At 42.2% G+C, this 27,975-nt stretch overlaps 1 long non-coding RNA gene and 1 pseudogene across 2 annotated transcripts in view; one reads left to right on the forward strand and one right to left on the reverse strand.

Annotated features, from left to right (window-relative positions):
- Nucleotides 1-27,251, forward strand: part of LOC129526613 (uncharacterized) — a 61,595-nt gene extending 34,344 nt beyond the window's left edge. The window contains exons 6-9 of the long non-coding RNA XR_008671291.2: nt 19,523-19,620; nt 21,213-21,354; nt 26,048-26,172; nt 26,826-27,251. This is a non-coding gene — a long non-coding RNA (uncharacterized lncRNA). The remainder of the gene's footprint in view (nt 1-19,522; nt 19,621-21,212; nt 21,355-26,047; nt 26,173-26,825) is intronic.
- LOC101126727 (immunoglobulin-binding protein 1-like) lies at nt 7,674-18,489 on the reverse strand (annotated as a pseudogene). The gene is made up of 4 exons (XR_002002507.3): nt 18,357-18,489; nt 16,373-16,464; nt 12,374-12,436; nt 7,674-8,846 (listed from the first exon to the last, which is right to left on the reverse strand). The product of XR_002002507.3 is annotated as an immunoglobulin-binding protein 1-like (transcript).
- Nucleotides 27,252-27,975: the final 724 nt, after the last annotated feature.

Here is a 27,975-nt window from a genome sequence, read left to right on the forward strand (position 1 = left end):
CAGGCCTTGGAACCTGGGGTATTGCTTAATGCTTTAAACAACTCAACCACTTTAGGCTGCCGTTTTATCCACTTGTAAAATGAGTTAATTCATCTTTTCTGACCATGAATTTCACAAGAGTATTATGTACATCGAGAATGATAAACAGTCTTTCAGACACACATATGGAAATGCACATAAATAGAATACAAATTGGAATTGATCTGTTTATCAGAAGAAATGTCCCAACCACATTGATAGATAAAGTAATCGTATTTGTATGAAGGATCCTCATTTCCAAGAGCATTCAACATCAGGTTGCTCTTTGCCAACAACAATGATCATCCAGCTGTTAAGTTCTCTAGCACTAATTGGTATTCTCAAATTTCTACTTTCTTTGAGGGAGATGAGGAAAAAATGCCCAATATAACCTTTTAGGAATAAATTAAATATGGATTATGGATTAATGAAAATGTAATTATGTAGACTGAGGAGAAAAAAAAGTATGTGGCCAGGCGCGGTGGCTCATGCATGTAATCTCAGCACTTCGGAAGACCGAGGCAGGCAGATCACCTGAGGGCAGGAGTTCAAGACCAGCCTGGCCAACATGGTAAAACCCAGTCTCTACTAAAAATACAAAAAATTAGCTGGGCATGGTGGCACGTACCTGCAGTCCCAGCTACTTGGGAGCCTGAGGCAGGAGAATTGCTTGAAACCAGGGGGCGGATGTTGCAGTGAGGCAAGATTGCACCATTGCACTCCAGCCTGGGCGACAAGAGTGAAACTCCGTCTCAAAGAAAAAAAAAAAAGTGTGTAAAATCTCAACTGTACCTAATGACAGAAAAAGGTCATAAGCTATGAAATCATCTCAAGCAGGCTCTGTTAAAATGCTTCCATACTGACTGGGCGCAGTGGCTCACACCTGTAATCCCAGCACTTTGGGAGGCCAAGGCGGGCAGATCACCTGAGGTCAAGAGTTCAAGACCAACCTGGCCAACATGGCAAAACTCCATCTCTACTAAAATTACAAAAATTAGCTGGGTGTGGTTGTTGGCATCTGTAATCCTAGCTACTCGGTAGGCTGAAGCAGGAAAATCATTTGAACCTGGGAGGTGGAATTTGCAGTGAGCCCAGATGGTGCCACTGTCCACTGTATACTCTAGCCTGGGCAACAGAGCAAGACTTCATCTAAAAAAAAAACAAAAAAAAAAAAACAGCTTCCATACTGACCTAAATCACAGACTCCTATACCAAGAGTCATCAAGGAAGATTTTCAGAGAATAAAAAACACATAAAATTTGCTGACACATGTTTTATACGAGATGCATTAGCTGTTGACCCTGACAACCCAATGATGCAGGAGCTATTAACCCTATTTAACAGATGAGTAAACTGAGTTTTAGTGAAGGTAAGAACCTTTCCAAAAGTTACACAGTTAGTAAATGGCAGAGCCAGGATTCAACCCTATTCCTATCTGAACTCCAAAGACCATGCCCTTTTGTTATGCTGCATCTGTATTTTAAATTTGATAACCTACTATTAACCACAGAAATCAATAGATTCTAATAGAAAATGTGTTTTGCCTTATTTTGGTTTTGCATTCCCTCATAATGTGAGAGTTGCTTGAGTAATTGTCAAATGTATGAGATGATTTATAAATCTGTTGGGTGCTTAAGCCAAGAGGAAAAAATAAAGGTTCAAAATTTGTGACTTTTGTGAATAAAAGTACAACATAGCTTTAATACTGTAAATGGTATCATCCAATACTATGAACCTAATAACCTAAATGGGAATTATTGTTGTAATTTTTTTTACATTGAAAGTTACCTGTATAGAAAGTGGGTTCATTTTCTTCTCTTTTTTTTTTCATTTACTGAATTGTTCATACATTAATAAAATAATACCTGAACTTTTCAAAAGCAACTGAAGAAATAGAAAATATGACAAGTTTTTGGCTTGAAAACAGGCAGGAAAGGACAACTCATAGAAACTATATGTGGTTTGCTCATAACGACTCAGTTTTTGGACTCAATCTTTTGTTTAATTTCCTTGCCAAACAAACGTTATTTTCCTTGTCAAACAAGCGTTAATGTTTAAGTCAAACTGCAAGGTGCAAAAATAAGAGCCATGCTTTCTGTATGAATTCAGAAAAGCACAGACTTTTTAAGTTTGAAAATGTCTCAGAATAAACTTGTCCAACTCCATTTTCTTACAGAAAAAAAAAATTGTATTTGAAGCTTCTTTGCAAAGAAATGAGTGAAAGCAACTTCCTTAAAACCTACCTGCATTCTGACAACATGGGACCCACAATTTATGGGATAAAATGAAGCTTGAAAATTACTTTAGGTTGATGTTGAGAAATTGGAACCGTCCTACATTGCTGGTGGGATTTTAAAATGGTGCAAATGCTTTGGAAAACAATGCTAAAGATGGAGTTACTATATGACCTAGCAGTCTCACTCCTAGATACATAGTCAAGAGAAAGGAAAACATGTCCAACACAAAAACTTGTACATAAACATTGACAGCACATTATGTATAAAAGCCAGAAAGTGAGGGGAGGTGGGGACAAATGTCTCTCAGCTGATGAATGGATAAATAAAATGTGGTATATCCATACAAGGAAATTTTACATAGGTTAAAAGATAGTAATAATACATGCTACAACCCAATGATCTTGAAAACATTGTGTGAAGAAGCCAGTCACAAAAGATCATATTATATGATTCAGTGTATATGAAATGTTTAGAATACACAAACCCTACAGAGACAGTACATTACTGGTTGCTTAGAGCTGGGATGGGGGTAAGAGAAGATGGGAAGTGATTACTAATAGGTATAGGGTTTCTTTTTGAGGTGATAAAAATAGTTTAAAAATAGATTTTGGTGATAGTTGCACAATTGATGATACTAAAAACTACTGAATTTACATTTTATTTATTTTGATACAGAGTCTCTCTCTGTCACCCATGCTGGAGTACAGTGGTGTGACCATGGCTCATTGCAACCTTGACCTTCCAGGCTTAGGTGATCCTCCCACCTCAGCCTCCTGAGTCACTGGGACATAGATGTGCATCCCCACACCCAGCTAATTATTGTATCTTTTGTAGAGATGTGGTTTCACCATGTTGCCTAGGTCGTTTGAACTCCTGGGCTCAAGCAGTCCACCCACCTCAGCCTTCCGGAGTGCTGGGATTACAGGTGTGAGCCACACTGTTCTGTCATTCTTGCCTTTGTTCCTCAGCACTTGTAGCTTGTTTCTCTGGCTGTTTTGTTTTGTTTTGTTTTGTTTTGTTTTGTTTTGTTTTGTTTTGTTTTGTTGAGACAAGGTCTCGCTCTGTCGCCCAGGCTGGAGTGTGGTCGTGTGATCATGGCTCACTGCAGCCTCGACGTTCTAGGGTTAGGTTGTCCTCCCACCTCAGCCTCCCCAGTATCTGGAATTGCAGACGTGCAGCAACACACCCAGCTAATTTTTATATTTTATTTATTTATTTTTCTTAGAGATAGGTTTTTGCAATGTTGCCCAGGCTGGTCTCGAATTCCTGGGCTCAAACAATCCTACTGCCTTTTGCCTCACAAAGTGCTGGGATTGTAGGCATGAGCCACCACACCTGGCCCTGTTTTTAATATATTCTTTTTGTGACTTTCATTGTGCATTGGTGTGTTTTATTTCGTGTTTCTTTTGCTTGGAGTTTGTTGCACTTCTTGGATCTGTGGGTTTATAGTTTTGATCACATTTGGAAAATGTTTTGGCTATTATTTCTTCAAATATTTATTCTATCCCTCCATTTTTTTCTTCCTCTTTTGAGACTCCAACTACACATATCTTAGGCTGCTTAATGTTTTCCCACAGTGCAGTGAGATCTGATCATTGAGATCTGATTTTTTTCAACCCAATCTTTTATATTTCTGTGGTTCATTTTGATAATTTCTGTTGCTATGCCTTCAAGTTTATTAATCCTTTCTTTCTTTCTTTTCTTTTTTTTTTTTCTTTTGAGACAGAGTCTCACACTGTCATCGAGGCAGGAGTGCAGTGGCGCAATCTTGGCTCACTGCAGCCTCTGCCTCCTGAGTTCAAGCAATTCTGCTGCCTCAGCCTCCTGAGTAGCTGGGATTACAGGTGCAGGCCACCACACCTGGCTAATTTTTGTATTTTTAGTAGAGACAGAGTTTTGCCATGTTGGCCAGGCTGGTCTTGAACTCCTGATCTCAGGTGATCCACCCGCCTCGGCCTCCCAAAGTGCTGGGATTACAGGCATGAGCCATCGTGCCAGGCTTTAATCCTTTCTTTAGCAGTATTTAATCTGCTGTTAATCCCCTCTAGTATATTGTCCATCTTAGACATTGTTTCTTTCTTCTTCTCTAGCTGTTTTGAGTCTTAAAAATATCTTACATTCCTCTTCTTATCTTGCTCAAACTTTCCATTACCTTTTTGAAGATATGGAGTATAGTTAGAATAGCTGTTTTAATGTTCTTAACTAACAAATCCTATCGTCTTTGTCACTTCTGGGTCTGTTTCTATTGATTGTTTTTTCTCCTTGTTATAGGTTGTATTTTCTTATTTCTTCAAAAGCCTTCTAATTTTTGGATTCCATTGTGCTGGAGTTTTCTTATTTAAATGTTTTGGATTTTGTTCTGGGATGCAGTTGTATTACTTGGAAATAGTTTGAATGGTCATTTCAAGGCTTACTTTGCATCCTTATTTTTTTCCCCCCGAAATGGAGTCTCACTCTGTCGCCCAGGCTGGAATGCAGTGGTGCTCTCTGCTCACCACAACCTCCACTTGCCGGGTTCAAACAATTCTCCTGCCTCAGCCTCCCAAGTAGCTGGGATTACAGGTGCCCACCACCACACTTGGCTAATTTTTGTATTTTTAATAGAGATGAGGTTTCACAATGTTGGCCAGGCTGATCTTGAACTCCTGACCTCAGGCAATCCACCTGCCTTGGCCTCCCAAAGTGCTGGGATTACAGGTGTAAACCATTGCACCCAGCCTTTTTTTTTTTTTTTTTTTTTTGAGATGGAGTCTTACTCTGTCGCTTATGCTGGAGTGCAGTGGCGCAATCTTGGCTCACTGCAACCTCCGCCCCCTGGGTTCAAGCAATTATCCTGCCTCAATCTCCCGAGTATCTGGGATTACAGGTGCCTGCCACCGTGCCAGCTAATTTTTGTATTTTTAGCAGAGACAGGGTTTCATCATCTTGGCCAGGCTGGTCTTGAACTCCTGACCTCATGATCCACCTGCCTTGGCCTCCCAAAGTGCTGGGATTACAGGCATGAGCCACCGCTTCCGGCTGCCTTTTTCTTTTCTTTGAGATGGAGTCTCTCTCTGTCACCCAGGCTGGAGTGCAATGGCACTATCTAGGCTTACTGCAACTTCCGCCTCCCAGGTTCAAGCAATTCTCCTGCCTCAGCCTCCCGAATAGCTGGGATTACAGGCATGTGCCACCATGCCCGGCTAATTTTTGTATTTTTGGTAGAGACGGGGTTTTGCCATGTTGGCCAGGCTGGTCTCGACCTCCTAACCTCAGGTGATCTGCCCACCTCGGCCTCCCAAAGTTCTGGGATTACAGGTGTGAGCCACCACGCCCAGCCTTGAATCTTTGTAGGAAGGTCCATTACAGCCTTTAATATGGGGCTTATTTGGCTCAGCTACTGAAGCAATACCTTCTCAAGACTCTACTCAATGCCTTGCATCTTAGGAGGTTTTTCCACTCGATCTGGTTGGACCACAGTTTCTGGTCCTGTTTAAATCCAAGTTTTGTTCTACTTGTTCTTCTCCAGTGCTTCTTTCTCAAATCTTGGTCGTTTACTTCACGTACATGTACTGATGATCAGAACCAGCTGAAGACTCAAGGAGAACCCTTCTGAGCTCTTCTATTACGTAGTTCTCTCCTCTGATTTTTACCATGTAAATTCTGATGCCTTCACCTCCCAGATCTTCATACTGTTTGCTCAACTCAAAGAGGTGGTCAACATCTGTTTGGGTTGCTCCTCCCTGTGCTGCAGCCTGGAAATTCTACAGCAATCGTAGGACTCACCTTTTTTTGTTTGCTTCTCTGAGAAATCACTGTCCTGCACTGCCTCCTGTCTGATATCTGAAAACAATTAACTAGTATATTTTTGTTCAGTTTTTTAAGTATTTTAGGTGGGAGGTTAATTCTGGTCCCTGTTACACCATCCTGGGTGGTAGCAGAAGTCACAGCATAAAGTTTTTATTTCCTAATGTTTTCTTAGTTATATGGATAATTCAGATGTTGAATAAGAACATATTTTGCATTTTAATTTTTTCAATCATTTTATAAGTTGGAGGAATCTTTAAAAGTAGAAAAGCAAAAAAGGTGTAAAATGAACAACTGACAAATAAGAAAATCATGATACTTTACCAAGATGTTGTACTAGATAATTATTAAGCAACTTAGGTAATATCTCAAAGGCTTTTAGAAAATGTGTGTAAAAAATTATTTTAATTCCTTATAATGTTCCTTTTTTCTTTCTTTCTTTTTTTTTTTTTTTTTGTTTTTTTGAGACAGAGACTCACTCTGTCACCCAGGCTGGAGTGCAGTGGCGCGATCTCTGCTCACTGCAACCTCCTCCTCTCGGGTTCAAGCGATCCTTGTGCCTCAGCCTCCTGAGTAGCAGGAATTACGGGCACCTACCACCACATCAGGCTAATTTTTGTATTTTTAGTAGAGAAAGCATTTCACCATGTTGGACAGGCTGATCTCGAACTCCTGACCTCAGGTGATCCGCCCGCCTCGGCTCCCAAAGTGCTGGGATTACAGGCATGAGCCACCGCACCTGGCCTAAATGCTTATTATTTATTTTTATTTTTATTTTTTGAGACGGAGGCTCGCTCTGTTGCCCAGGCTGGAGTGCAGTGGCGCAATCTTGGCTCACTGCAACCTCCACCTTCTGAGTTCAAGCGATTCTCCTGCCTCAGCCTCCCAAGTAGCTGGGATTACAGGCACTCACCACCACGCCCAGCTCTTTTTTATTTTTTTATTTTTTTAAGTAGAGATGGGGTTTTACCATTTCGCCAGGCTGGTCTTGAACTCCTGACCTCAAGTGATCCACCTGCCTCGGCCTTCCAAAGTGGTGGGATTACAGGTGGGAGACACTGCACACCCAAACACTTACTATATTTCTACTTAACGGCTTCAAGTCTTAAACAGATTCCAGGACTAGCAACATTTTGAAAACTCACTGTTCCACTGCAGTTTTGCTCTTAAGTAAAATTTGAAAAATTTGCTTTTAAATATGGGAGATACTGAGCATAATATTTAATTTTTTTTTCTGAGACAGAGTCTCACTCTGTCACCCAGGCTGGAGTGCAGTGGTATGATCCCAGCTCACTGCAACCTCTGCCTGCCAGGTGCAAGTGATTCTCCTGCCTTGGCCCCCCAAGTAGTTGGGATTACAGGCATGCACCACCATGCCTGGCTAATTTTGTATTTTTAGTAGAGATGGGGTTTCACCATGTTAGCCAGGCTGGTCTCGAACTCCCGACCTCAGGCTATCTGCCTGCCTCAGCCTCCCAAAGTACTGGGATTACAGGCATGAGCAACCCTGCCCAGCCAAAATTTAATTTTCAAGTGGCCAGTAGTTACTCCAATGAAGCCAAAAATAATTAGTATCATTTTCCAGCCCAAGTTGCAGAATGACTGAACATAGAAGGCATCTCAGAAAAAAAAATTTTTTTTAATCACTGGACACTTTATTGAAAGCAAAGCAAGATTTAGCATCTTTGCCTTTGTTGTACACAGCTGAAGCGGAAGCCCAGGGAGATGAGGACTGCATGGTTTTCCTTGGCATGGGAGGTGTGCATCCTTCAGTCCTCTCATGTTGTGGGAAGATCAGCCCATGCTCTGTTGGCTGCCATAGTCCCTAGGATGGGTGCCCTTCCAGTCATCCCACTCCCGAGCTCTGTAGAGTGTTTGTTCATCATCCTCTTCCTCCTTTTCTTCTTGACCTTCCTGTTGCTGAGCTGCTTTTCTGAATTCCTCTGGTGCTGCCTTGGCTATTCCCTGATCTGGTAATGCTCCATATTTCCGATGTTGCTTATACCAGTCACTCACCGTCATAGTTGCCAGACTTGGATAACCAGCTCCAAATACTTTGACTTGGGCCGTGTTCTGAGTGAGAATGAAGGGTTTCACTGGAGGCCTCTCCTGGTGAGATGAGTTAGAAGTTGATGCCTCTCTTGAAGAGTCTCTTTCTCTCAGGATCTTTATTTCCTGGTCAATGCTCTCAATCTCTTCTAAGCTGATATCAGTTCACCTCTGAAGGTGAAGAAGATAATATTCACGAACACGCTCATCATCTGCTTGACCACTTTCCACAGCAGATTTGATTGCAGACAACTTGTGCTCCAACTCCTTCTGCTTGTGTCTCTCTCTTTTAGCCTGTCTTTGAGATGCCATAGCAATGAGGCTAGGATAAGCCATGGAGAAATTAGCAGTGTGATTTTTCAGCTGAGTTCTTGGTTTTGGGCAGCTCAAGCTCTGCCACATGATAGCAATGGCACAGTTAAGTAGTTTATAATGCTCTTGAGCCCACTGCAAATGATCTAGACGCTTGCTGGGCTTGACTTGTTTCATGGTGAAGGCTCCTTGAAACAGTGGCACCAACAGGTACTTCAGGTCGGTGGAAGCAATCACTTCCAAATCTTCACTTTAGCTGAACAAGTCGAGCTGCGATAACATTTCGGCAGCCTTCTCAAGGAGGTCCAGGCCCTTGAACACCTTCTCCTGGACTATCCGGGAACCGGCAGGTTCAGTCGCTACTTCTACATCATCCAGAAGCTGTTTGCTGGTTTCAAACAGCTCGGGGAGCTGTGGCAGCAGTAACTCGTCTTCAGCAGCCGTCTTGGAGAGGGACGAACAAGAAATTATTTTTAAAGGAAAACTTTCAAAGTGAAAAGAGAAATATATCTTCTCCTGGGAGTACTAAAAGAAAACCTCACCTCAGATGAGTTATCTCACAATTTCCGAACAAAAATAATCACCTTTGGGCCAAGAAGAGGTGTGGAAAGTTTCAAACACAGTTTTTATAAAGGGGGTACAACTGAAAAGGGGTTTTAACACAACCACCTCTCCCACAGGCTTATTAGATCCTGATCACCTAAGAGTTTCTTGTCAGCACTCCTGTCAAATGGATGAAATGCGCCCGGAAGGCTACCTCTGACAAAAAGGAAGGCACAGCAGAAATGTTACTGTGTAAGGGTGCCAATGGGTACAGATGTGGTTATCATCTTCCACTAATCATCTAAGAACAAAGCATCTTTTGCTCCTTTGGGGGGCTAAATTGGATGGTTACTAAGTGGGAATGATGTGCTTTCCTAATCCAGCAGTATAAGAATTGTTCTAAACGATTTTAACCCTGGCTGGGCACAGTGGCTCACGCCTGTAATCCCAGCACTTTGGGAGGCTGAGGCGGGCGGATCATGAGGTCAAGAGATTGAGACCATCCTGGCCAACACGGTGAAACCCCATCTCTACTAAAAATACAAAAAAAATTAGCCGGGCGTGGTGGTGGGTGCCTGTAGTCCCAGCTACTCAGGAGGCTGAGGCAGGAGAATCGCTTGAACCCGGGAGGCGAAGGTTGCAGTGAGCCGAGATCGTGCCACTGCACTCCAGCCTGGGCGACAGAGTGAGACTCTGTCTCAAAGAAAAAAAAGGGCAGGGGGTGTCAGGCATGGTGGCTCACGTCTGTAATCCCAGCACTTTGGGAGGCCGAGGCAGGCGGATCAAGAGATCAAGACCATCCTGGCCAACATGGTGAAACCTCATCTCTACTAAAAATACAAAAATTAGCTGGATGTGGTGGTGCGCACTTGTAATCCCAGCTACTAGGGTAGCTGAGGCAGGAGAATCACTTGAACCTGGGAGGCAGAGGCTGCAGTCAGCTTGGATTGCACCACTGCACTCCAGCCTGGCGACAGAGCAAGACTTCATCTCAAAAAAAAAAAAAAGTATAAAAACCTCAACAATTATAATTTATCTGATCTTATTATGTAAAGGGCTCTTGAGAACAGCTAGTTTATCTCAATATGGTATATTCAGAATAGTCAAATATAGTTTTTTGTTTGTTTTTGAGACACAGTCTCACTGTTGCCCAGGCTGTAGTGTGGTGGTGCATTCCTCAGCCTCCTGAGTAGCTAGGGCTTCAGACACGTGCCCCCATGCCCAGCTGATTTTTCAATTTTATATAGAGATGAGGTCTCCCTGTGTTGCCAAGGCTGGTCTCAAATTTCTGGGCTCAAGGGATCCTCCTGCCTCAGCCTCCCAAAGTGCTGGGATTGCAGGCGTGAGCCACCAAACCCAGCCACCGCCCTGGTCTTTCAAAGCACTGGGATTACAGGTGAGCCTTAATTTAGAGATAGTATTTCCCTTCAGAGCAGATATCAGACATGTTTGCTTTCCTGCATAATAAAGTTAATGTCTCCCTCCAGAGCAAAGAACTTGCAGGTTTAAAAGTTGTCATTCAGAACTAAGGGGAGTTCCGTGGCGCCTCTGGCCTGGCCTCCACTTTCTTGTCTGACTCGAGACACCAACTGAATTCCTGTTTCTAGTAGCTAAGCTCCCACTGTCAGGGAGGAATCAGGGACTGTGCAGTCCCTGCCGGCTGTCCTTGAATCCCATCCAGGTCAGTTCTAGATTCTAAACTGAATTTTTTTCATGATATTGTCAAAACAGTGAGGAAACATTTTGTAAAGAAGCCCTAAAGAAAAAAAAAGTCATTGACCCTTCCTAAACAATTTTCTCTTAATATATGTATTCTAAGACTTTTTAATGTATATACTATATTAGAAATCCAATTCTCTTGTAGATGTCTCTTTTTTTTAATAAAAACTTTTTTTTTTCACATTTTCCTGCCTCTATCTAGTATGTGGAACTTAACTGAACTTAGAAGGGACTTCAGAACTATTTATTTATTTATTTATTGAGACAGAGTTTTGCTCTTGTTGCCCAGGCTGGAGTGCAATGGCTCAATCTCAGCTCACCGCAACCTCTGCCTCCCGGGTTCAAGCGATTCTCCTGAGTAGCTGGGATTACAGGCAAGCACCACCATGCCCGGTTAATTTTTTGTATTTTTAGTAGAGACAGGGTTTCTCCATGTTGGTCAGGCTGGTCTCGAACTCCCGACCTCAGGTGATCTGCCTGCCTCGGCCTCCCAAAGTGCTGGGATTACAGGCACAAGCCACCACACCCGGCCCTGTAGATTTCTCATTGAGGGTACAAACATTTATGTCCATCTCCTGTGTAACTATTCATAAACTTAAAGATGATTACTAAAGCAACTTTCACCTTCCTCAGGTTAAATAAGCAATGTGCCTTTAAACTTTCCACATAAATTCTGTTTTCTAATTTTTTTGTTGTTGTTGTTGCTATTTTGTGTTTTCTAATTTTTAATCCTTTGGTTAATCATGCCTCTGGATTTTTTCCCATTTTCTTCATCTCTTGAATTTAGAGCCCAGGATCTGATACAATACCCTAGTAAAGGGTTAATTCCTATTGCATAGATTTTCGATACCTGCCACAGACTTGAGGGCAGGTTGAGGGCAGGTACTGTTTTATACTTTTCTAGTATCAGTAACTTTCTAGCATATGTAGGTGCTCATCAAATTCTTACTGATTGATTGGTGTATCCCAGAATTGTTTTTGAGTTGTAAATCACAGTACCACTTTGCTGATTCATGTTTAATGTTTGCTTCACTATAAAAATTGTTTGTAAAGTAAAAAACAGCAAGGAACTCTACAAATGGTGAACAATGGCTATAAATCATAGAACCATCTTTGTTTTTGTGAAAAGTATTCTTACTTCAATTAGCAGTCTTTCTATTCCCGACCACCTATCCCAAAGGAATCATCATCAATAATGCCATCTCTGCATACAAAAGATATTCTTTAATTACGATGCTTAGCTGAGTTAGCATTTTTGCATTTTTACTTTTTTTCCTTTTTCTACTCTTTTTTTTTTTTTTTTTTGAGATGGAGTCTCGCTCTGTCTCCCAGGCTGGAGTCTAGTGGCGCGATCTCTGCTCACTGCAAGCTCCGCCTCCCGGGTTCACGCCATTCTCTTGCCTCGGCCTCCCGAGTAGCTGGGACTACAGGTACCCGCCACCACGCCCGGCTAATTTTTTTTTTATTTTTAGTAGAAACAGGGTTTCTCCGTGTTAGCTAGGATGGTCTCGATCTCCTGACCTCGTGATCCACCCACCTCGGCCTCCCAAAGTGCTAGGATTACAGGCGTGAGCCACCGCGCCCGGCCTATTCTTTTTTTTTTTTTTTTTTTAGTACCACTTGCTGTTGAAGCATTTTTACTTTTTGTATTTCCTTCTTTCTGAGTTACTGTGGTAGGCTGCATCTAAAATGACTCCTAAGCACCGTACCTTCTGGTTTTCACATCCTTGTGTAATTTCCTCCTCTTGTGCTTGGGCCGGACCTAATGACCTCTTTCAAAAGAATAGAATATGGCAAAGTGACAGAATGTCACATCTGAGATTAGGTTACAAAAGACTGTGACTTTCATCCTCCTCTCTCTCTTGCGCTCTCACTTGCTCATTCCAATGTAGGAAATTGCCATGTTGCAATTTCCAAAGGATAGGTCACAATCCAAAGGATAGGTCCATATGGCAGAAAAACGGAGGGTAGCCTCTAGTCAACAGCCAGTGAGGAACGGAGGCCCTGAGTGCAACACCCTGATAGGGACTAAGTCCTACCAACATCAACACCTAGTCAAGCCTTAAGATGACTGCAGCACCCGCTCAACACCTTTTATACAGCCTTATGAGAAACCCAGAGCCAAGAGACCCAAGTAAGCTTTGCCTAGCTTCCTTACTCAGAGACTCTGTAAGAAAATAATTGTTTATTGCTTTAAGGTACCAAGTTTCGGGGTAATTTTTCATACAGCAAGAGATAACTAATATAGATTCTGTTTGATAAATATTAACTTACACCTAACTCAGATTTCACTCGAAGAAATTAATATGCATGTGAGAAGATATATTCTTTACCCAACCACGGGAGGTATTGCCTAGGAAAAACTTAGAGAGTTGCCAGCCGATTGTATCATAATCTCACTTCTGAGTTTAGAAATTAATATTAAAGGACTGTAGTTTCCAGTCAGACTTTTCCATTTAAAAACCATGAGCTTCTGTTTTTACAAGTCATAGGTACTTAATTAGTTCTCCACTATTCTGTAAAATAATACACTCCTAGTTCTGTGATAACTCTGGTCAATTCTAGAAATAAGTATTCGTTAGTACAAATTACCAGAGCCTGTGGATTTGAATGTATCAATCTGTTTTATTAAGCAGGCCCCATTTTGTGAAACTCAGCTGGAAAACGACAGTCAACCTGACAATTCTCATAGATAGTTAATTTAAGAAATTCTTTTTCTTTTTTTTTTTTTTGATAGAGGGTCTTACTCTATTGCCCAGGCTGGAGTGCAGCGGCACAATCATGTCTCACTGCAGCCTCAGCCTCCGGAATAGCTGGGACTGCAGGTGCACACCACGATGCCCAGCTAATTTTTTTTTTTTTTTTTTTTTTGAGACGGAGTGTCGCTCTGTCCCCAGGGTGGAGTACAGTGGCTCCATCTTGGTTCACTGCAAGCTCCACCCGCTGGGCTCACGCCATTCTCCTGCCTCAGCCTCCCGAGTAGCTGGGAATACAGGCGCCTGCCACTACGCCCAGCTAATTTTTTCTATATTTAGTAGAGACGGGGTTTCACCGTGTTAGCCAGGATGGTCTCGATCTCCTGACCTCGTGATCCACATGCCTCGGCCTCCCAAAGTGCTGGGATTACAGATGTGAGCCACGGCGCCCGGCCGCCCAGCTAATTTTTAAATTTTTTTTGTAGAAACAGAGTTTCACAAAGTTGCCCAGGCTGGTCTCAGACTCCTGGGCTCGAGCAGTTTGCCCACCCCAGCCTCCCAAAGTGCTAGGATTACAGGTGTGAGCCACCACACCTGGCTAATTTTCTTTTTTTTTTTTTTTTTTTTTTTTGAGACAGTCTCACTCTGTCACCTGGCTGGAGTTTAGTGGCACGATCTTAGCTCCCTGCAACCTCTGCCTCCTGAGTTCAAGTGATTCTCCTACCTCAGCCTCCTGAGTAGCTGGAATTACAGGTACACACCACCACGCCCAGCTAATTTTTGTATTTTTAGCAGAGACAGCGTTTCGCCATGTTGGCCAGGATGGTCTCTATCTCTTGACCTTGTGATCCACCCACCGCAGCCTCCCAAAGAGCTGGGATTACAGGCGTGAGCCACCATGCCCAGCCTAATTTTTTATTTTTTGTGAAGATGGGGTCTCTGTTGCCCGGGCTGGTCTCAAACTCCAGGGCTCAAGTGATCCTCCAGTCTCAGCCTCCCAAAGTGCTGAGATTACAGGCATGAGCCACTGTGCCCACCCAAAAAATTATTCTTAAGCTGGTGAGTACATAAATGTTTCTTTATTATTTTTTAAATCTATATATATGTTTTATGCAGTTTTTGTTATGTGTAATACATTTCATAATAAAAACAAGGTTTAAAAAAAACAAGCTTTCTGACTTGTTCTGATATTTAAGATTTTGGTAAAAAGTTTTAAGTTTTAAAGAGTGCATATGGGCTGGTCCGAGTGCAGTGGTTTATGACTAATTAATCACAACCAGTTACAGATTTCTTTGTTCTTTCTCTACTCCCACTGCTTCACTTGGCTAGCCTTTAGTAAATAAATAAATAAATAGAGTGCATATGGTAGTTAACCAAAAAAAGAGTGTTTTCTAAGCTTCCATTAAGTCTATCATACACTATCATTAATTCCCCTAAGACTGTGTCAAGTTACCTATTTACAAAGATCGGTTGCTCAGATCCTCCAAAGTTCATTAATCTTTAGTTTTGGATGATAAAGAGTGAAAAAACAAAAGTTAAAGAGAAGCCCACAGAACCAGAGAAAAAAAGAAGTTGCCTTCTTTCTCATCCTTCATAAACACCTGCCCACACAGGTTGATGTCCTTTTTCAAATGTTTAGTCAGACCCCAAGCACTACCCTTGACCCTGGTATTACAAGTCCCACTCTGCCTTTACTACTCATATCTGAACTTTTAATATCTAATTACGGTATTCAATGAACTGATATTACATGCTACCATTTTTAAGTTTGGAATTAAACTTGGAATTATATTGACAAATCTGGTTTGTTTTAGAACTTAATACGATTTAGAACTTTTGTTTATTATGTTTTATAAATTAAATGCCATTTTTTACCTTTTAAAATTATCTTCCTATTTTATTCATTCAGCAAATATTTATATACCTATAGTAAAAGTATATAAAGCTGATATATAGTAATATATCCAGAAATGTTCAGGATAGAAATGCAGTAGTGAACAGACAAGCAAGCTTGTAGTCTTTAAATAAATTACCAACTGTAATGCTGTTTGACATTATGTTTTTAAATAATGCATAACCTATTGTTATCAGGGAGTTATACATACCTATGTATTACCATATATCTTCCAATATAGGCTTGTAATAAAGTCAGTATACTCACGTTCTCTTTTCTAAGCATGTCTTAACAGGTTAAACCACACAACCGTGATATTTGTATATTATATAATTAACATCTTAAATAACAGCTTTGAAATTTCTTAGTGATAGATTGCACTGCACTAAAATTTGAGACAGGGCCAGGCATGGTAGCTCACCCCTATAATCCCAGCACTTTGGGAGGCCAAGGTGGGCGGATCACCTGAGGTCAGGAGTTTGAGACGAGCCTGGCCAACATGACAAAACCCTATCTCTACTAAAAATACAAAAATTAGCCTGGCATGGTGGCACACACCTGTAATCCCTGCTACTCAGGAGGCTGAGGCAGGAGAATCACTTGAACCAAGGGCGGAGATTGCAGTGAGCCGAGATTGCACCACTGCACTCCAGCCTGGACGACAGAGCAAGACTCTGTCTCAAAAAATAAATAAATAAAAATTGAGGCAGATACACTTCGTATCATACACATTAAAACAGGAAAGGATTAACCCTCATCACACATATACTCAAATCAAAGTTAATACCACTTGGTTTTCTTTTTCTTTGTTTTAGTAAAAATTAGACAGTTTATAATTAAAGAAACTATCTTTGAGAACCTGATCTTTCAGTCTATGGATATTTAATGAAAATAATGAAATTAGTTATCACCTTTGAAGAGGGGAGGATTCAGGGAAGAAAAACCAGTACCGTCCATCTGTAATAGATTTCTTAATTGAAGATATTTAGCAAAAGCACACTGAAGACTAATAGAATTGCCCAAAGGTTTTTCTCCTCTTTGATCCACATATTGTGTCTCACATGACACAAGTGTGACACACCACCTCAAAAACAAACTTGCCCTTTCCATTCAAATACCAAACTGGCCAAGTAGGGTGGATAGAGTGCTGTGTCTCCTTCCTGGTACAGTGTGCCAGCAAGGAAAGTCTCTGTTATATAACTTCCTGCATCTTCAAAACAAAACAAGACTTCACGTAAGAGATATTACCACCCCTAGAAAAGTTCCACCCATCAGAATAGGAAATCCTCATCTGTTGCTGACAGCAGTGTCACAAAGGCCTTAAAAATGTTTAAATACCTTGACTGAACAGTTCAGTTTCTAAAAACTTAAGAAAATAATCGGATATTTGCAAAATGATTTATGTATGATGGTTTACTACAGTGTTGTTTTATAATGGTAGTAAATTGGAAACCACCTAAACGTCCAGTAGCTGGAGATTGATTAGGTATAGGACATCCATATCCACTCCAGCCTGGGTGACAGAGCGAGACCTTGTCTTAACAAAAAAAAAAAAACAAAAAGTAGACAGCTGCAACTTTGGATGGCCAAAGGGCTGGCAGTGTTAGGAACAGCTACTTCAATAAAGAGAACAGAAAACTGAAAGCTGTAAATTACACATTTTCTATTCTGTGCTTTGCTTTCCAGGAAGTCACATGTTCATTAGACTCCTTTTTATTTAAAAACTAGATAATACTTCTTTCCCACCTTATAATTACCTCCCAAAATACAGTCAACACAATGCTGTGCTTTGGCTACTTTGGCTAAGAATAATCCCAAATCAGCATTTTAAACCAAAAGTATCAGACCCGATCAAGAAAGGTAAACTGATGTGTTCCAGCTCTCTGTTATGACCAAGCAGGAAGTTTCCGAGCAAACCTCCACTTCTCAGGAAGTTTACGTCAAACTTAGTATTTACATCCTGTTGAATATAGTCTTAATTTTTTTCTCAATTCTAGATACTATTTGAATTAAAATGTTGGAGTAATCTGTCCTCAAATTGTTTTTTTTTAACTCTCAATAGACTATGTATATCTGTTCTAAGTGACACATGGAATACCTCCATGACTAATAATGATAAAAGTTAAAGATTGTTTCTAGAATTAAGTACCTATAATTATAACTATTTATATCCCTATACATTATCTCTTATTCATTTGATCTCTCAAGTAGGTCCTTGTTAACTATGTTCTGATTAATTCATTATGCAGTTAGTATACTATATGCAAACAAATAAAACCCTCAGTGGAGCATCCTGATGTTTCTCTCCAGGACTGACCGTGTAATATTGACGTGGGAAAGGTGACACGATGCTGAGTCTGATACTTCTAGCAGCTGGCTGTATGACTTTGGCTAAGGCCCTTAACCTGCAGTTTTCTCACCTGAAAATAAGAGGGGTGGGTTAAATGATCTTTAGTATATCTTCTGTGATCGTACTATGCAGGAGTGCCAATCTTTATCTTACATACAGTAAAGTCATACTTCATTATGTTTGTTTGTTTGTCTTTTGAGACAGGGTCTCACTCTGTCACCAGGCTGGAGTGCAGTGGTACAATCATGGCTCACTGCAGCCTCAACCTCCCAGGCTCAAGCGATCCTCCCACCTCAGCCTACCAAGTAGTGGGGACCACAGGTGCATGCCAGCTAATTTTTTTTTTTTTTTAAGAGATGATGTCTCCTTGTTGCCCAAGCTGATCTCAAACTCCTGGACTCAAGCAATCCTCGTGTCTCTGCCTACCAAAGTGCTAGAATTATAGGCTTAAGCCACTGCTCCTGGCGTCATACTTCTTAAATTAAAAAAAAAAAGACATATTCTAAGTGTAAGCCGTAGGACAAAAACCGTGCATCTTTGTAGTAGGTGTGCTAGTTAGGATTATGGTTGCAAGTAATAGAAATCTGAATGGATCTTGCTTAGATAATGAGGTGAATGTATTTTAAACACATAAAGGGTCTCACAGAACCCAAGGACACAAATTGAACTGGACATAAGGAGCCAGGAAGGTGAATGTCAAAGAGACTCTGTCTCATGTGTCCTCCTCCCTTTGTACATCAGCTTCATTCCACCTTCTCTCTGTCCATCAGGTTCTTCTGCTTCCCCGAACCACAAGGTGGAAAATAGCTGCTGGCAGCTCTTCAGTTTACAAATTACAGTGTGGACACAGGAAGAGAAATGGTTGTTTCTCAGTCCAAATGCCATGTCTCAGGAAAAGGCTCCAACCGGCCCACATTGGGGCAGATGTCCATCCCAGGACTTATCAACTGTCATCTATATTTGGGACAACCTCTATTGAAAATGATGATTTTCACTTCAATTCTGAGGAGTAGGCAGGAAAGGGAAATTTTTAGAAGGAGGATATAAGTAGAAAATCTAGGCTGGGGCCGGGCACGGTGGCTCATGCCTGTAATCCCAGCACTTTGGGAGGCCGAGGTGGGCGGATCACGAGGTCAGGAGTTCGAGACCAGCCTGACCAACATGGTGAAACCCTGTCTCCACTAAAAATAGAAAAATTAGCTGGGCGTGGTGGCGCGTGCCTGTAATCCCAGCTACTCGGGAGGCTGAGGCAAGAGAATCACTTGAACCCATGAGGCGGAGGTTGCAGTGGCCGAGATGGCGCCACTGCGCTCCAGCTGGGGCAACAGAGGACAGAGTGAGGCTCCGTTTCCAAAAAAAAAAAAAGAAAGAAAATCTAGGCTGGGCATGGTGGCTCACGTCTGTAATCCCAGCACTTTGGGAGGCCGAGGCAGGTGGATCACAAGGTCAGGAGATCAAGACGATCCTGGCTAACACAGTGAAACCCCGTCTCTACTAAAAATACAAAAAATTAGCTGGGCGTGGTGGCATGTGCCTTTAGTCCCAGCTACTTGGGAGGCTGAGGCAGGAGAATCATTTGAACCTGGGAGGTGGAGGTTGCAGTGAGCCAAGATTGTGCCACTGCACTCCAGCCTGGGCAACAGAGCCAGACTCCATCTCAAAAAAAAAAAAAAAAAAAAGAAAAAAGAAAAGAAAATCTAATTGGGGTTCACACACTAAAATATCAGTGTTAATAGTATTTTTACATTTGGAAATAATTATAGATTCACAGGAAGTTGAAAAATTAGTGCAGAGAGGTTCTCTGTACCCTTCACCCAGTTTCTCCTAATGGTCAGGTCTGACATAATTATAGTGCAATATCAGTTGTAAATTTTTTATTGAGACAGTTGATTTTCATATTCTTTCCCTTTTATTGTAGCACATGTGCCTCACTCTTCATGGTAAACGTTTTACTGAAGAATAACATACAGAAAAGTGGACAAGTCTTAACTGCACAGCTCAAGGAATTTCCATGAAGTAAATATACCCATATGATAATCCAGCTCAAGAAACAGAAAATGACTACCACCCCAGAAGACTGCCTTATACTACCATCTTTTAAGAGTGAATCACACATGGGGTACTCCTTGTATCTGGCCTCTTTCTTTCTTTCTTTTTTTTTTAAATTATTATTTTTGTTTGAGATGGAGTCTCATTCTGTCACCCAGGCTAGAGTGCAGTGTCATGATCTCGGCTCACTGTAACCTCTGCCTCCCGGGTTCAAGCAATTCTCCTGCCTCAGCCTCCTGAATAGCTGGGACTACAGGCGCCCGCCACCACGCCCAGCTGATTTTTGTATTTTTAGTAGAGACAGGGTTTTGCCACGTTGGCCAGGCTGGTCTCGAACTTCTGACCTCAGGTGATCCACCCACCTCGGCCTCCCAAAGTGCTGGGATTACAGGCGTGAGCCACTGCACCCGGCCTGTTTCCAGCCTTTGTTCAACATTATGTTTGTGAAGTTAATCTGTGTTGTTTTATGTAATTATAGTTCACTCATTCTTTCATGGGCTTAAATCTTTTTACAATAAAATTTTAAGAGAATAAAATGTAAAAAAAAAAAGCTCATGACATGCAATAAACTGTACAATTTGATGCGTTTTGACACGTATACACCCATATCAGTACCACAGTCAAGATCATGAATATATGTATTTCCTCAAAATAGTCCATGAATTTTTTTTTTTTTTTTTTTTTTTTTGAGACAGAATCTCGCTCTGTCGCCCAGGCTGGAGTGCAGCGCGCGATCTCGGTTCACTGCAACCTCCGCCTCCCGGGCTCAAGCAATTCTCCTGCCTCAGCCTCCTGAGTAGCTGGGACTACAGGCGCGTGCAACCACGCGCCTGTAGTCCCAGCTAATTTTCTGTATTTTTAGTAGAGATGGGGTTTCACTGTGTTAGCCAGGATAGTCTTGATCTCCAGACCTCGTGATCCGCCCACCTCGGCCTCCCAAAGTGATGCGTCCATGAATTTTTTAAAACTAAAAATGGGACCTGGATAAAGTGAACATCTTAGGGCCGTAATGACCTCCAGACCTTTTGCAGAAGGTTGGAATAGGTAATATTTATTTTTCCCTGTTGTTAAGAAGACTTTAATGAGAAAAGTTTCTATTATATATCTTCTGTATTTTAAATTAGCCAACATTTGTACGCACATACAACAAACTGGACTAAATTTTGGGATTTACTCCAATAAGTACAATAATAGTGTTTAGAGAGCTATAGATAAGAGAATATTTGCTATATCAATCTTTTTTTACATGGCATTTTTTAAATATGCAGAATACTTTTGTTATAATGTACAGTTCTTCCATCTCCTTACTTATGTCATCACAGTGATTCATAGTTGAGGAATTATAAGAATAGAGGGGTCAAAAGACTGTAAAGTCAGAACAACAAGATTTTTGACAAGGAAGGAAGACATATTCTGGCAAACTTAACATTAATGCCAGGAACAAGTCTAGAATGGATTTTCATAGGTGATTTGAGAGTACTTAAGGAAAAGACATGATCATTTAGATCCAGCCTAAGTTTACCAAAAACAGGTTAAGCCACACTAACTTTATTTTTCAGATAAGATTAGCATATTCGTAGTCTGGAAAATGCTATACGAAGAATGTAAAACATGAAACTACTTGTGGACCAAATGAAAAACTGTGGAGCAGATTATGATGCAGTTAGACCTTGCTTGAATGACTTTGACCCACAAAAGCAGGTAAATGTTCCCTTGGACTGAGGCTTTTGGTTGCATTGCAAGGTTCCATCACGGGCTCTATTACATTTAACATTTTTAGTAATTATTTGGATGGAAAATCACATAAAATTAAATTTGTAGATTACATGTAGTTGTTAAGGATTACTAATGTATTCATTGACACTAAAGAATTATTAGGTAAGCCTAATTGTAAAATTCAGTATGTAAGTTAGAAAATTAATAGTACAGGTCAGGCACAGTAGCTCACACCTGTAGTCCCAGCACTTTGGGAGGCCAAAGTGGGAGGATCCTTGAGCACAGGAGTTGGAGGCTGCAGTGAGCTATGATCACACCACTGCAATCCAGTCTGGATGGCAGAGCAAAACCGTCTCTAAAAAAGCAAACAAACAATTGGTACAGTATATTTCAGGTAAATATGTCCTTCAGCAGTATGTGGAAAGGCAGGAATTATAGCTGACTATAATTTTAGGCTTCATTAATTAAAACTGAACCAAATGAACATTGTCCCTGTCTATTCTTGCTTGGTCAGACCACACTATAATTTCAAAGAAACGTTCGTAAGCCAAAGGTGTCTGTGTTAATCCATTTGCATTGCTATAAAGGAATACCTGGCCAGGCACCATGGCCCATGTCTGTAATCCCAGCACTTTGGGAGGATGAGGCAGGTGGATCACCTGAGGTCAGGCGTTCGAGACCAGCCTGACCAACATAGAGAAACCCTATCTCTACTAAAAATAGAAAATTATTAGCTGGACGTGGTGGTGCATGCCTGTAGTCCCAACTACTCGGGAGGCTGAGGCAGGAGAATCTCTTGAACCCGGGAGGCAGAGGTTACGGTGAGCCGAGATCACGCCATTGCAATCCAGCCTGGGTAACAAGAGCGAAACTCCATCTCAAAAAAAGAAACAGAGAGAGGAAGAAAGAGAAGGAAGGAAGGAAGGAAAGAAAGAAAAGAAAGACAGACCTGAAGCTGGGATAACTTTATTTTATTTATTTATTTATTTTTTTATTTATTTATTTAAGATAGAGTCTTGCTCTTGTCGCCCAGGCTGGAGTGTAGTGGCACGATCTTGGCTCACTGCAGCCTCCCCTTCCACGGTTCAAGCGATTCTCCTGCCTCAGCCTCCCAAGTAGCTGGGATTACAGGTGCCCGCCACCACACCTGGCTAATTTTTGTATTTTTAGTAGAAACGGGGTTTCGCCATGTTGGCCAGGCTGGTCTTGAACTCCTGACCTCATGGTCTGCCCACCGTGACCTCCCAAAGTGCTGGGATTACAGGTGTGAGCCACCGCGCCTGGCCTTGGGTAATTTTAATTTATAAAGAAATGAGATTTATTTTGGCTCATGGGTTCTGCAGGCTGTACAGGAAGCATGGTGCCAGCACCTGTTTCTACTGAGTGCTTCAGGAAGCTTACAGTTGTGGCTCATAATGCCAAGGGGAGCCAGCATGCTACATAGCAAGAGAGGGAACAAGAAAGAGAGCGAGAAGGAGGAGGTTCCAGAAGGAGGTGGAGAGAGAAGGAGGCGAGTCTTGCCTGTTGCCCAGGCTGGAGTGCAGTGGCACGATCTCAGCTCACTGCCTCCCACGTTCAAGTGATTCTCCTGCCTCAGCCTCCTGAGTAGCTGGGATTACAGGCACCCACCGCTATGCCCGGCTAATTTTTTTGTATTTTTAGTAGAGATGGGGTTTCACCATGTTGGTCAGGCTGGTCTCAAACTCCTGACCTCAAGTGATCCACCTGCCTCGGTCCCCCAAAGTGCTGGGATTACAGGCGTGAGCCACCGCGCCTGGCTCCAGACTCTTTTAAAAACAATCAAATCTTGTGTGAACTCAGAGAACTCACTCATGACCAGGAGGAGGGCACCAATCCACGCATGAGGGTTCCACTCCCATGACCCAAACACCTCCCACCAGGCCCATCTCCAACACTGGAAGTCACATTTCAACATGAGATTTGACAAACTTCTAAACTATATCAATATCCATAGAAGGCTAACCAGGATAATAGGACTTTGGAACTATGTCCTATGAAATTGCTAAAGAAATAGTTTTCTCCACAGAAGAAAAGCCAGGGGAGATGGGGTCAATATGTCTTCCAAAGTCTGAAGGAGAGTTATGTGGCAAATACCAAATTTACTATTTGTGACTTCAGAGGACAAAGCCTCTGGATCAATGTTCAGAAACTCCCGTGTAGACAAAGTTTATCTGAATATAAGTACATTCTAGCCATTAGGATTGTAGGCTGCATTTTTTTTTTTTTACGAGACACAGTCTAGCTCTGTCGCCCAGGCTGGAGTGCAGTGGTGCAATCTTGGCTCACTGAAACCTCCGCCTCCCAGGTTCAACCAATTCTCCTGCCTCAGCCTCCCAAGTAGCTGGAATTACAGGAGCCCACCACCATACCTGGCTAATTTTTGTATTTTTAGTAGAGATGAAGTTTCACCATGTTGGCCAAGCTGGTCTCAAACTCCTGACTTCAAGTGATCTGCCCGACTCAGCCTCCCAAAGTGCTGGGATTACAGGCGTGAGCGACCGCACCCAGCTAACATTAATCCATTTATGAAGGTAGAGCCTAATCATCATCCCACCTTTTAATACTGTTACAATGGTAATTAAATTTCAACGTGAGTTTTGGAAAGTGACAAACATTCAAACCATAGCAGATGCTATGCCGCTGGCTTCAAAGGTAGAAGAAGGGGCCGTAAGCCGAGGAGTTCAGGCAGCCTCTAGAAGCCAGAAGAGGCAAGGAAATGAATTCTACTCCAGAGCCTCTGTGGGGGAATACAGCCCGCCAGCACTCTGTGGGGGAATACAGCCCGCCAGCACCTTGATTTTGGTGAAACCCATTTTGAGCCTTTTCTGCCTAGATGGAGCCCTCTTTTTTCATTTTTTTGAATATTTTTCTGTGGAGATCTTAAGTACTTCCCATAACTTCAACTCTAGCTTCTCTATAAATAACACCCCAAATCATATCTCTTCCCCTAATCTCTCTTGAGCTCTAATCCCACATAACTAATTAGCAGACATTTTTATTTGGACATCCTGAAATAGTTTTAAATTCAATATGCCTCCAGGAAGAAAGATGCAGGGATTGAGAGTTTAGAATGCAAAGGGGTAATGTGGTCTTTCCTTCAAGGAGGAAAAACAAAGCCAACTTATTTTCTGCAAAAAACAGATCCAAAACTGAGCAAAATTGGCCATGAAGAGTTCTGATGACAAAATTGCAAGTGCTTTTGTGCAGCAAACTACATAGAGGCTTTTAAACTCCAAATGGGATAAAGTTAAAGATTTTTTTTCCTGGCCGGGCGCGGTGGCTCACGCCTGTAATCCCAGCACTTTAGGAAGCCAAGGCGGGCTGATCACAAGGTCAGGAGATCAAGACCATCCTGGCTAACATGGTGAAAACCCGTCTCTACTAAAAATACAAAAATTGACTGGGCGTGGTGGTGGGCGCCTGTAGTCCCACCTACTTGGGAGGCTGAGGCAGGAGAATGGCGTGAACCTGGGAGGTGGAGCTTGCAGTGAGCCGAGATCACACCACTGCACTCCAGCCTGGGCGACAGAGCGAGACTCCGTCTCAAAAAAAAAAAAAAGATTTTTTTTCCTTAAGTTGTCCTTTTTCAAAATTTTATTAAGTATTATGTTCTTTTTAATTATTATTATTTATACTATCTTTTTGAGACAGAGTCTCGCTCTGTTGCCCACGCTGGAGTGCAGTGGTGTGATCATGGCTCACTGTAGCCTCAACCTCCTGGGCTCAAGTGATCCTCCCCTCAACCCCCTGAGCAGCTGGGACCACAAGTGTGCCACCACACCCAGCTAATTTTTAAAATTTCTTATAGAGACAGGGTCTCCCTATGTTGTCCAGAGTGGTTTCAAACTACTGGGCTAAAGCAATCCACTGGCCTCGGCCTCCCAAAGTGTTGGGATTACAGGCATGAGCCACTGCACCCGGCCCAAATACTATGTTCTTAACAAGAAAAATGATACTTATAATATCTGGACATGAGATGCATGTCTTCAGCCATCTCTTTCAAGAGTAGGCTGAGCCCAGTGAAGTGATAAATAATAAATGTGAATTAAAACTACAGGGAACCACATACCATTGTGGTTTAGAGTGCAAGCACTAGAGTTAGGTAGTTTGGATTGGGGTCATAGCTCTAATATTTGTTGGATGAATAACTTTGGAAAATCTTGTTATCCTCCTTTACCTCCGTTTCTTCATCTATAAAATGAAGATAGGCTACGCATGGTGGCTCACGCCTGTAATCCCAGCACTTTGGGAGGCCGAGGCGGGTGGATCACAAGGTCGGGAGATCGAGACCATCCTGGCTAACACGGTGAAACCCCGTCTCTACTAAAAAATACAAAAAATTAGCCGGGCGTGGTGGCGGGCTCCGGTAGTCCCAGCTACACGGGAGGCTGAGGCAGGAGAATGGCGTGAACCCGGAAGGTGGAGCTTGCAGTGAGCTGAGATCGTGCCACTGCACTCCAGCCTGGGCGACAGAGTGAGACTCCGTCTCAAAAAAATAAATAAATAAACAAAATGAAGATAAAGTATCTACTGCATAGGGTTGTTGTAAAGATTAAAAGATAATACAAGTAAAGATCTTTTCATTTTAAACAAGAAGTTTATTTAAACAAGACACTTGAAGGGAAAACTATCTAGGATTCTTTTTTTTTTTTTTCAGAGTAATTTATCCCTACTTACAGAGAGATTGCCCTACGTGTAACAGCTGCATACAAAAAAGTTATAAAATTATCATTGGTTTAACAAGGATAAATGAAAAACATTAAAATTCTCCAACTGAACAAGGTATGCAAGGATTTTTATCTTGTTGTTGTTTTGTTAAAATAGTAAGAGCAAAATAACTTACTGGAATATAAAGATAAGAGCTGAATGAGCATGCCACTAATGGAGAAAGGGGGTATTTTCACAGAATCAGTATTTTTTCCCATTCCATCTCCACTTGATGTCAGTCAAAACGTACCATTGCTATTTAGTTTAAAAAATGCAATATGGGTTGGGCGCGGTGGCTCACTCCTGTAATCCCAGCACTTTGGGAGGCTGAAGTGGGTGGATCACCTGAGGACGGGAGTTCGAGACCAGCCTGGCCAATATGGTGAAACCCCGTCTCTACTAAAAATGCAAAAATTAGCCGGGCGTGGTGGGTGCCTGTAGTCCTAGCTACTCAGGAGGCTGAGACAGGAGAATTGCTTGAACCTGGGAGGTGGAGGTTGCAGTGAGCCGAGATCGCGCCACTGCACTCCAGCCTGGGTGACAGAGCAAGACTCAGCCTCAAAAAAAAAAAAAATGCAATATGTGTGTCCACATATACCAGTTACTTTATGTACAATAAAAAAAATGGGAACTGGAGTAAAGAAGCAGCTTCCCTTTTCAGTAGACACCTCCTATCTGCTGGTGGAACACATCAATTATATCTATATCCTCCATTTCCACCTGTGCAGGTGTGTCTGTTTCATTGATTGGCTGACTGTCAAATCGGAATCTGATCTGCCCCATTGACAATGCCTTGGGCTTTTCCTCGGCCATGGCAAATGCCAGAGTATTCTCAGCTGCCGCTTCACAAAAGAGGTACCAGCTTCTCACCGAACGAACACAGTGCAGCACCAGGAGTGACAGAAGAAGGAGGCGGCAGCGGTGGTTGAGGGACAGGGTGCGTGCACGTCCAAGTACAGTTCTTAAAATGTTGAGGGCATACAACATATGCTCAATAAATACCTGATTTTTAAAAAAGACAATGACTATGGAAAACTCTTGATCATTAACCCGAAGGGAGAGTCTAGTTTCCAGGAAGCATTTGTTTGTATACACTGTTTAACCCAAGGATACACTCTTTTCTCCGTGGCAGCGTGACTCATCTTAGTCTCCAATTTTTGACCTGGTAAGGCATCTTTTTTGGTCTCTTAATTTCTGGCTCACTTGGCCCTGATTTGATGTGAATGTTCTTACTGACATCCCAGTGACTGATTCTCAGCACACCACAACCCCTTTTTGGTTCCTACCCTATCTTCTCTGTGTTGGCAACTGGACTCACCTATTCTTCAGGACTTTCAGGAGTGCACGCTCTGGTAGCCCTCTATTGACTTTACTGCTCACTCATTCTTTTTCTTTTTTTTTTGGAGACGGAGTCTCACTCTGTTGCCGAGGCTGGAGTGCAGTGGCGCGATATTGGCTCATTGCAAGCTCCGCCTCCCGGGTTCACGCCATTCTCCTGCCTCAGCCTCCCGAGTAGCTGGAACTATAGGCGCACGCCCGGCTAATTTTTTTGTATTTTTAGTAGAGACGGGGTTTCACCGTGTTAGCCAGGATGGTCTCGATCTGCTGACCTCGTGATCTGCCTGCCTCGGCCTCCCAAAGTGCTGGGATTACAGGTGTGAGCCACCGCGCCCAGCCTACTGCTCACTCATTCTAACAGAGCAATGTTCCAGTTCTGACTTAAGAAGAACTTCTGTGATTCTAGCAAGTTGTTAGTAAAAGGTATTGAGGCCAGGCATGGATGTCCTTGCTTGAAATCCCAGCACTTTAGGAGGATCTCTTGAGACTAGGAGTTCAAGACAAGCCTGGACAACACAGCAAGACACCCTCTCTACAAAA

This window comes from Gorilla gorilla, chromosome 15 (genome assembly GCF_029281585.2).
Source record: "Gorilla gorilla gorilla isolate KB3781 chromosome 15, NHGRI_mGorGor1-v2.1_pri, whole genome shotgun sequence".
NCBI lineage: Eukaryota > Metazoa > Chordata > Mammalia > Primates > Hominidae > Gorilla > Gorilla gorilla.